This window comes from Benincasa hispida, unplaced genomic scaffold, assembly GCF_009727055.1.
Source record: "Benincasa hispida cultivar B227 unplaced genomic scaffold, ASM972705v1 Contig508, whole genome shotgun sequence".
In the NCBI taxonomy this organism is placed as follows: Eukaryota; Viridiplantae; Streptophyta; class Magnoliopsida; order Cucurbitales; family Cucurbitaceae; genus Benincasa; species Benincasa hispida.
In genome coordinates, this window is record NW_024064889.1 from 304130 (window position 1) to 313880 (window position 9751).

Below are 9751 nucleotides of genomic sequence, written 5' to 3' on the forward strand. Positions count from 1 at the left end.
TGCAACACCCATCGTCTAGCATCTGCCTATCGTGTAGTGCTTACACTCATCGTATAGCACCGTGATGTAGTCTATCGCCCAGCATGCGCATCGTCTAGCGCCCGCGCATTGTTTAGTGCTATCGTCCAATGCTATCATCCAGGCCTATCATTTAGCTTTTACGCTTATCGTCTAGTACTTACATTGATCGTGTAGTGCCGTCTCTTATCGTGTAGCTTTATTGTGTAGTGCATTGCTTAGCACCACCCATGGCTATACGATTGCTAGCCCAACGCCTTGCACTCATGCTTCTCTCACTCTCTCCGCTCTCGCTCACACAGCCTGGTGCATGAGCAACACTTGGCAACACTTCTTGCCAAAGCTTCGACCAACATGTGTCCAACCTCACAAATGCATGGTTGCCTTTGGCTTCAATGCTCAATCTCTTTTAAACCTCTACTAACTCAGCCTCATCTCATGTGTTAATGTTTCCTAACACCCAACGCATGGTTCCTTTTGACTTCACACTTAGCCAAATTTTCACTAGTTAAGGCTTATCTCAAAGCTACTCAAGGAAAATCTATTCAACACTTAAAAATTTCCTTCTCTTTAACATAAGATTTAACTTACACTTAGTTAATTCTCTTAATTACCTTCTTATGTAGGAAAATTGAAATCCGAGTTTCACACATATAGATCGGAAACATAACGTTTAAGTGTTAGAACTTGGTTCGAAAACCTAAATCAACATCAAAAGATTTTCAACAAGAATATTCTAATCCAAAATCTACCATTAATCTTCATAACACTGAATTAGTTCAAAACTACAAATAACATCCTTTCAAAAGTCAAAAAATGCTTTAACACACTTTAATTGAGTTCAAACTAGTCCAAAATGTGTATAACCTGGCTAAAACTTAACGAAATATGTAGAAATTTACCCTACCATAACAACAGATGAGTTGTAAGAGTTTAAAATATCATTCTAAAACTTAAATCTAATTTCAAATATGAATTAATGCAACAATCCTTACCCAATCTTACTGAAAAGGCTCCAAATAATGTTGATTTGTGTTTGAAAGCGTCCGAACTTGTAGATCTAGACCTTAAATTATATGATACACTAATTTGAAGGTACTGAAAGTGTGGGTAATAGTTGAAGCTTACCCCATGTCAAGAAATTGTTGTTGCAAAACACACGTAGTTGTAAAAAATTTATTATCGTTTCAAGCAAAAGAAAAAGCAAAGTGTTTTAATTTCGACAAAATAGTAACCTCTTTCTAATGTAAATCTTGACAATATTTAAGAGCCAAAATTGCTAGACAAAATTAATCTCTTGCTATTTCATTGATACAAAAATAGTGAATGTTTCAATATCTATACCCCAACAATCCTCGAAATACTAATCCAACAACCATTGACCTGTTAGTTCACAAGATTTCTGGGAAACAATTCAACAATAGCTACAGTGAAGCTCTGTCCGAAACGCTCCTCTAAGAGCTTTCAAACCAATTTAAGGTAAGGAAATCCCCATATCTTGCATAGGAAAATATGAGACTTGAAATTGTTTCAATAGTATCTTCCGTGAATAAATGTTACCTAACACAGTAAAATTTATTACACATGATGTTACAACAATTCCAACAACATTAGAGATAAACATGGAAAAATAAAGAACAAACAGAAAATAGAGTTTGATAAATCAGTTCGGTGCAATACCATCTACATCTAGGAGGTAGTATGCCTATGAAAGATAATTTGACTACTATAAAGTATAAAGATTACAACGTTGTACTTATTTGTAAATAAATGGCAATGATAGAGACACATAAATAACTTAACTTTATGAATGATCACTTAGGCTCCTTCTAAGTGTGAGACTCTCTCTAAATGAAACTTATGCACCCCTTTGTGTGAGACTACCTCTAATGAACCTTAGGCTCTTCTTAATTGTGAGACTCTCTCTCACCAATAACATTTATTGTTCCACCTTCAAATGAAGACCACTTCACTTGGAAAATCATAGCCTCCCCCTATGTATGAGAATCTCTTATCAATAAATATAGTAGAATGAATGAATAAGATCTAATGAATCACTCAAGATCGACAATAAAAAGAGCTTCACAATAACATGGATTGGCAACCTTGTATTTTCGACACCAACACAAGACAACAGTTTAATAATTATTCAACACAGCCAACCATAAAAAGATTATAACAACCTCCGAAAATATACACAAAAGAAAAGGAAAATCAGACCAAATTCTGCAAAAAAGAAGTATATATATATGTTTATTTATTTATTGTGAAGGAAAAAATCCTTCACAAATAAACACACATAATTTTCCAAGTAAGAAATATATATATGACAAAATCAGCAATTTGAGGGACATTATAAACGACAATTCAAAGGAGAAGTTGAACAACATTCTGTAGGACAACTGTCAAACGAACCTTAAAAAATATTGCCAACTCCAAATTTCTAACAATTCTGGCAGGCCTTGAGAACCACAAACTAAGATAGATAACAATTAGCCAAACTTATGTTTCCTGATATGGAAAAACATCACCAGGATGAATGTATAGAAATTTTCCATAAAATCATAAGCGACCATCAAGATTTCATCTTGAATAAGCGGTTCCACCTAATATTGAAACAAAATGAAGTAATTTCTAGTAAACAACTCAATTAAAGGGTATTATGTTGAAAATTTGACATATCGTTTTGATAGCAATTTCTTGATAGCCATTGCTAATCAACCCAAACAAATATTTATGTAATTTCTTAACAACTGAATATCTCATCTTATCGAGCTTCTTAAGCTATCATAAAGCTATTGTTACGAAATCGACAATCAAAAAATACAAAAGAACATAAAATAATAGAGAATCAACACACAAACTTACAGGGTTCATTGACGATGTGTTAGCAACATCCATGGGACAGAAAGAGAATAATATTGTTATAGAGAATGTTTTATGAATGCAAAACAACGTCGCTAGGGTTAGAGAGTTTGCATAGTTCACTTCTTTAAATCCTAGGGTCATAATTGTAAATAACCATAAATAATTAAATAAACAAGACCCTCGTACATGGTTGTTTGAAGTGTCAGTTAACAAATTCAAGGTATTTCAACAAAGCCCCACCTTGACTTGAATTCTCTCCTAGATAAAAAATGTATTGGATGCAACATAAGCAACATTGCTAGACGTACCCAGACTTCTCCGTCATGCCTCAAATTGTCCTATAAGGGATCAGTAACAATTTAAAACATTCGACAAGCCCAAACAATGTTGGAACTTGCTTTGTGAAACCGGTTTGATGAACATATCAACAAAGTTATCATTAGTGTCAATTTTCATCACTTTAACTCTCTGTTCGCTTCTTAAGAAGTGATATGTTACATCAATGTGCTTAGTTCTTTCATGATGAACTTGATCCTTGGCTAGACATATTGTAACCAAACTATCAAAATATACAATATCTTAGTCATGATGCAAACCAAGATCACCAACTAGCCATCTCAATCATATTCCCTCTTTAGCAGCTTCTATCAAGGCCATGTACTACTTTAGTAGTAGACAAAGTAACTGTAGGCTTTAACGTTGCCTTCCGACTAACAATAGGAGCACCTAGAGTGAATACATAGCCAATCATAGAACCCCTACTATCAACAACTCCAACATAGTAAGAATCAGAATAAACGATCACCAATCACTTTACCATAAAAGATACCAACATTAGATGTACCTCTAAGGTAATGAAAAATCTTCTTAACAACTTGATAATGCTTATTCTCAAGTTGACCCATAAACCTGCTGAAAACACTAACAACATGGGAAAGATCAAGCCTAGTACAGACCGTAAAATACATCAAACTTACTACTATTGGGGTTGATGCCCTAAAGTCTCGTGTCCAGTAGTTTGTAAACAGTTTGTACGAATGCTTGTGTTGTATAATATATGATATTTACTTCACATCCTATTTTTTACTCAGTTGTATGTTTTATTTGCTTTACCACAAACCAATAAACATAAAATCCTTGGTTATCAGTATGTAACTTAAGCATGTATGTGGTGACATACAAGTGGATCATGTCTTGAGTGATAACCAAAATGGTCTGTAGTATATGGATATAGAAGGGAAAGCTTATCCTGGTAACGCTACAGATGTGAACCGCTTTGTGGAATGGTCACAAATGTTGTGACTTGTCACAGATGGTCTGATCCTGATAATTCGTGTAGGGGTGTCTTATACAAAGAGTTTGCATAAGACCTGACCACGAAGTGTTAACGTCTCGTTATTTAACACCGTTGATGACAAAGACTTCACTTCACTCAGATGACCATAGGTAACATGACCTCAATCCTGAGTAAGTTGGGAACTTCTGCCATTGAGGGCGGTCATTTGATTCGTATGGGTGCGAGTGGCCAGGTCGCAATTTCAAACATAGCATTTTAGGGATTCATCTGATTTGGGAGCTGGGAACTCAGCTACACAAGATGAAATTCACTCCTTCCCCGTAGCAGAGGTAAGTAGATAGATAGCTCCCTTAAGGGCTAATTCCAGGGCTTGAAGGATGTGGCGCAACACACCTTCTCTTGGCCCGAGAGGTGTTCACACATAGTTGGACTATGTTGTATTGTTCATTAGAGGAATCAGTGGTACTTAAGGAGTGAGATGTAACTATAGGGGAAAAACGATAAATTGGCTTAGTTGTACTTACGAGCATCTGTGAAGTGTCATCGTATTCATGATTGGATATATCTGATGGACATAGAAATATATTTGTAGTAAGAAGAGTTCAGCTGTTGGTCTTTAGTGGAATGCTTGGCCGTTAACGAATGGTGAATCTCGTGACTAAAGAGTTTAGTAAGCTATTCACGTACCATTGGAGCTTCAAGCCACAGGTCCATTAGGTCGCCTAGGTAACTTGGATAAAGTTGAGAATCATTGTTTGGGTCAATTTGAAATGTTGAAATTGACAAGAGGGAGTTCGATTATATATGATATAATTGAAGTGGTTGATTATATATGATATAATTGACTAAATGTATGAGATACATTATTTTGAAGGAATTTAGACTGAAATATGATTTATATCATGTGGAGGAGAAATTACTATAGTAGATATGTGATATCAAACTATAGGGTAAGAATATAATATGATTATATTCATTAATTATTAAATTTGTTAATTATATGATAATTGGCCTATAACTTCTCTCGGTCGTGCGTTAGATTGTAATCGAGGAATAAAATGAAAATTTATTTCATTTTGCAAAAGTTCGAAAATTCGCAATCAGTGTGAAAACGAAACGATCGCCTACCTTGAAAACCTATACGGTAGTTGCTCATCGCCTAAACGATCGCACACAAGTGCCTAAACGATCAAACACCATGTGCTAAACGATCACATAGTGTAGCACGATCGTGTAGCTTCTTCTAAATGATAAGCACGTAGCTAGACGGTAGCTCTTTCTCTCCTACTTGCTTATCATCTACACGGTTTTTTTTTTCTCCGACCTCTACAAAATTCACCAAAGACCACACTTTGGATTCTCACTCCGAGAATACCAAGGGCTCCATTTGGTGGTGTCATCCCCGCTGTTGTTCACTTGTTCGTGACTGTTCGTGTTACTGCCGTTCGTGTAGACGATCATGCTACTGCAGTCAACTAGTTTGCTAGGTGATAGAGTACGAGTGGAGGTTCTTCCGCTGCGTCTGAGTTCAAAGTTGGAAGAGGGTCTTCAACTGGTATGAGAACTCCTTCCTTTGTGTTTTTATTGTTCGAAGCATGCCTTTAATTAGTGTGAATTTTCTTAATTGTCTGTTAGAATGTGTGTGTTGTATTTCAGTCATAATGAAATTGAAAAGATCCAAACACGCTCATGGATGCTCTTCAATAAAAGTTTCTTCAGTTGGTCTCAGAGCCAGGTTTTACTAATCCAATTTCTTCGTTGCAATGAATTACATATTCATTCTTGGTGGGTGCATGTCTGCTCTGTTTAATCGTTAAATTGTTGTGGATGTGCGGATTAATGGATGTTTTCGTGGATGTTAGCCTCGATTTTATTTAATTCTTTTACATTTTTGGTTGTTTGTAAAGGCCCTTGCGTTTTTGGGCATTAATAATCATCATCGAGTCTGTAATTCAAAGTCTGTTTGAGTCTTGAGTCGTTCGTGAAGAAGATCGAAGCAAAGGTTGCAGTTCTTTGAGGAAAGAGACGATCAATGGTTGATCGCATCGTGTAGACGATGGGGTAAGCGATCGCTAAGTATCGGGTCGTGAAAATGATGGGATGCTCACGTATCGTTTAACGCACATGTGTGCTAGACGATCGTTTAGCTTAGCAAGCTTCATCGCTTAGTAACTGACTAAACGATCGTTTAGTAATGCAAGGTAAATCGTTTACCTGTCGCCGTGCTAAGTGATCACCTAGACGATTAGGCTTCGTAGCCTCGTTATCGTCTAAGAGATCGTTTAGTTTTTGCATCTATCGTTTAGTGCACGCTCGGCAATCGTCTACCTTTGGCATTTACTATACGATGGAGTCCTCTTGGTGGTTCAAGACCTGATTCGTCTGTGAACCGGTTCACTCAATGAAAAATGTAATAGATAGAGTTATTTCATTCCATTTTTTTGTAAAAACTCATTCCGGTCCATTAATCCTTAATTTATTATATGTGATGTATGGTTTTTATATGTCATATTGTATGCACATATAGTAAATCCCACCTTAGGTTATGCATTGGTCATGCATCATCTCTTTATTGTAATTGTTATAATTTAGAGAAGCATGATTTAATTATGTAAGAGCATGCTCATTCATCATATAATATAAGAGTTATATTTATGCATGCATAAAAAAACATTAATATGCACCATCTTTATGTTATAATTGTTATAGTATAAGGGTGAATGATAGCATGTTTGCTTGGTTATTACGTGTCATTAAAAGTTATGTACAGTAATGACCGGACATTGCATGAAGCATGACACATAGGTTACTTTATAAATGTTATAAACACCTTGTTGTGCACAATGGTTTCTTAGTTGTTTCTTTTTAAAAGTTAAAGAGAAATTAGAACTAAAAGAAATAAGTTCACTTAAGTTTAATTTATGATTTTAAAATGTTTAAAACTTGGATCACATAGACCTAAGATCACGGTTCTAATATGATTAGCAACCCTAAGGCTTTAATATTTTTCATCAGTTTTATAGGATTAAATTGACTAATAAAAGGTTAAAGTGTAGCAATCTATCTATAAGGGACCTTTTGTCTAAGGTGAGTTCTGTCTAGGCTGGGTTATTTAAGTTGACGGAAATGTAACACTCCTACCTAGGAACTTACCTGGAAAGGTGAATTAGATAGATTTGATGCATGCATGCAAGTTAAGGACAATCCATTAAAGTGTCTAAATGTGACTACTTAAACTTGTTCATATTTCATAGACAAACGTTGTTTATGAGCGGGAATTAAAAAGACGACTTAGACTAAAATCAGTAGTTGAATTGTCTAGGTTAATGAACCCCTAGGTAGAACATTCAGTGGGAGGCACTTAGGTCATAAGATGCTTCACTTAAACCTTTCACGTTTCTCCTAAATAGTCCACACCATGAGATCTACCTTTGGCCTCGAGGCACCTTTGGCGTGTCCCCCTAACAGATGGTGTTTGGGTAGGTCAATATCAAGGTGTATGGAGAGAGTGTTCATAGTAAGTGGGAGCGGGAAGTGCGACAGCATATTCCTCGGTCTCCCTCATTGGGTTGAATAATATTACTGCGCATCGCCTCGAGGCATACTGGGAGTGTCCCCCTAAAGAATGGCGGTATTGCGCGTTTCCTTATTTGATCTCCTGTAAAAGGATAAGGTAACTTAGTCTTTTGTCCTAGTCTGCTTCTTCCCTACGGTGGGCTCATTAGGGCATAACTCTTGTAGCGAAAGTGAGGGGTCACACTTACGCAGAATTGTTAAAGGTTAACAGTTCTGGACCAAAAAATGGTGGCTATTAGGTTCAGTTCCAAGAGTTGGCTCTGCCTAATGGTTGAGAATGTCTCATCCCAGCGAAGAGGCATCTGATCATCCCGCCGGTGGCGTTTGCCATGTCTCACTGGGGCATCATTGCAAAATAGAAGTCAATCACTTAGGGTACTTACTGTTTTGCAAAACTAATTGGTTAAATGTGGTTTAGTAAAATCTAATAAAGTTTTGTTCGTATTTTCAGCAGCAAGTTTTTCAAAATGGCAACAACCACGTTAGCTTTGTTAAGCCCTGAAAAATTAATTAGCAACAATTTCTCGACATGGAAACACATGATCACGATGATCCTTATCATCGAGTATCTTATGTTCGCTCTTACAGAGGTATGTCCTATTCCAGCTCCAAATGCCGCTCGAATTGTTCGGGAGGCATACGAGCGATGAACACGGGAGAATGAGAAGGCCCGAGCCTACATCTTGTCAAGTCTTTCTGAAATCTGGACCAAGAAACATGAGCCTATTGTCTCAGCGCGTGAGATCATGGAGTCCCTGTGGGGAATGTTTGGACAACCGTCTGAACAGCTTATGCATGAGGCTCTTAAATATATATTCAACTCCAAAATGGAAGAAGGCACCTCTGTATTGTAACTGAAGAATAAAATGAAAATTTGTTTCATTTTGAAAAAGTTCGAAAATTCATAATCGGTGTGAAAACGTAACGATCGCCTAGCTCGAGAGCCTATACGATAGTTGCTCATCGCCTAAACGATCGCACACCAGCACCTAAACGATCGTACACTCTTTTCTAACCGATCGNCTTTTCTAACCGATCGCATAGTGTGCCGCATTTTCTAAACGATCGTCTACCATTTATTAAACGATCGCTTAGTAAAACCTACACGATCATGTAGCTTTTTCTATACGATAAGTATAAAGCTATACGATAGTTCTTTCCACTTGCTTATCGTCTGCACGGTTTGTTCTTTCTCCGACCTCTACCAAATTCACCAAATACCACATTTTGGATTCTCACTCCGAGAATACCAAAGGCTCCATTTAGTGGTGTCGTCCCCGCTGCTGTTCTTCATTCGTGATTATACGTGTTGCTGCCGTTCGTGTAGATGATCGTGCTATTGTAGCCGACTCATTTAATGGGCGATAGAGTTCTAGTTGAGGTTCTTTCGCTGCGTGTGAGTTCAAATTTGGAAGAGGGTCTTCAACTTGTATGAGAACTCTTTCCTTTGTGTTTTTATTGTTCAAAGCATGCCTTTAATAAATGTGAATTTGCATAACTGTCTATTAGAATGTATGTGTTGTATTTTAGTCACAATGAAATCGGAAAGATTCGAACACGCTCATGGATGCTCTTCATTGAGAGTTCCTTCACCTACTACATTAGCATAAGGAACTCGAGACATATACTTCTTCTAAACTTTAGATTGTAGTGAAAGCACAGATGACAAACGAGCATTTGCAACATTGGGAGTATCTATAGTCTTAGTTGATAACATACCAAACCCAGAAAATATTTTATGAATATAGCTTTTTTGTGAAAGGAAGAGCTTATTTTTATCTCTGTCCCTATAGATCTTCATACCTAAAATTTTTTTAGCAACACCTAAATCCTTGATATCAAACTCAACACTGAGAAGTTTCTTCAACTTTTGAATATTAGGCTTGGATTTTGTGGCTAGGAAATATCATCTACATATAAAAGTAGATAAACCATTGAACCATCATAAGTTTTGTTGTGATGTACACAACAACCATATGGACTCATGTTACA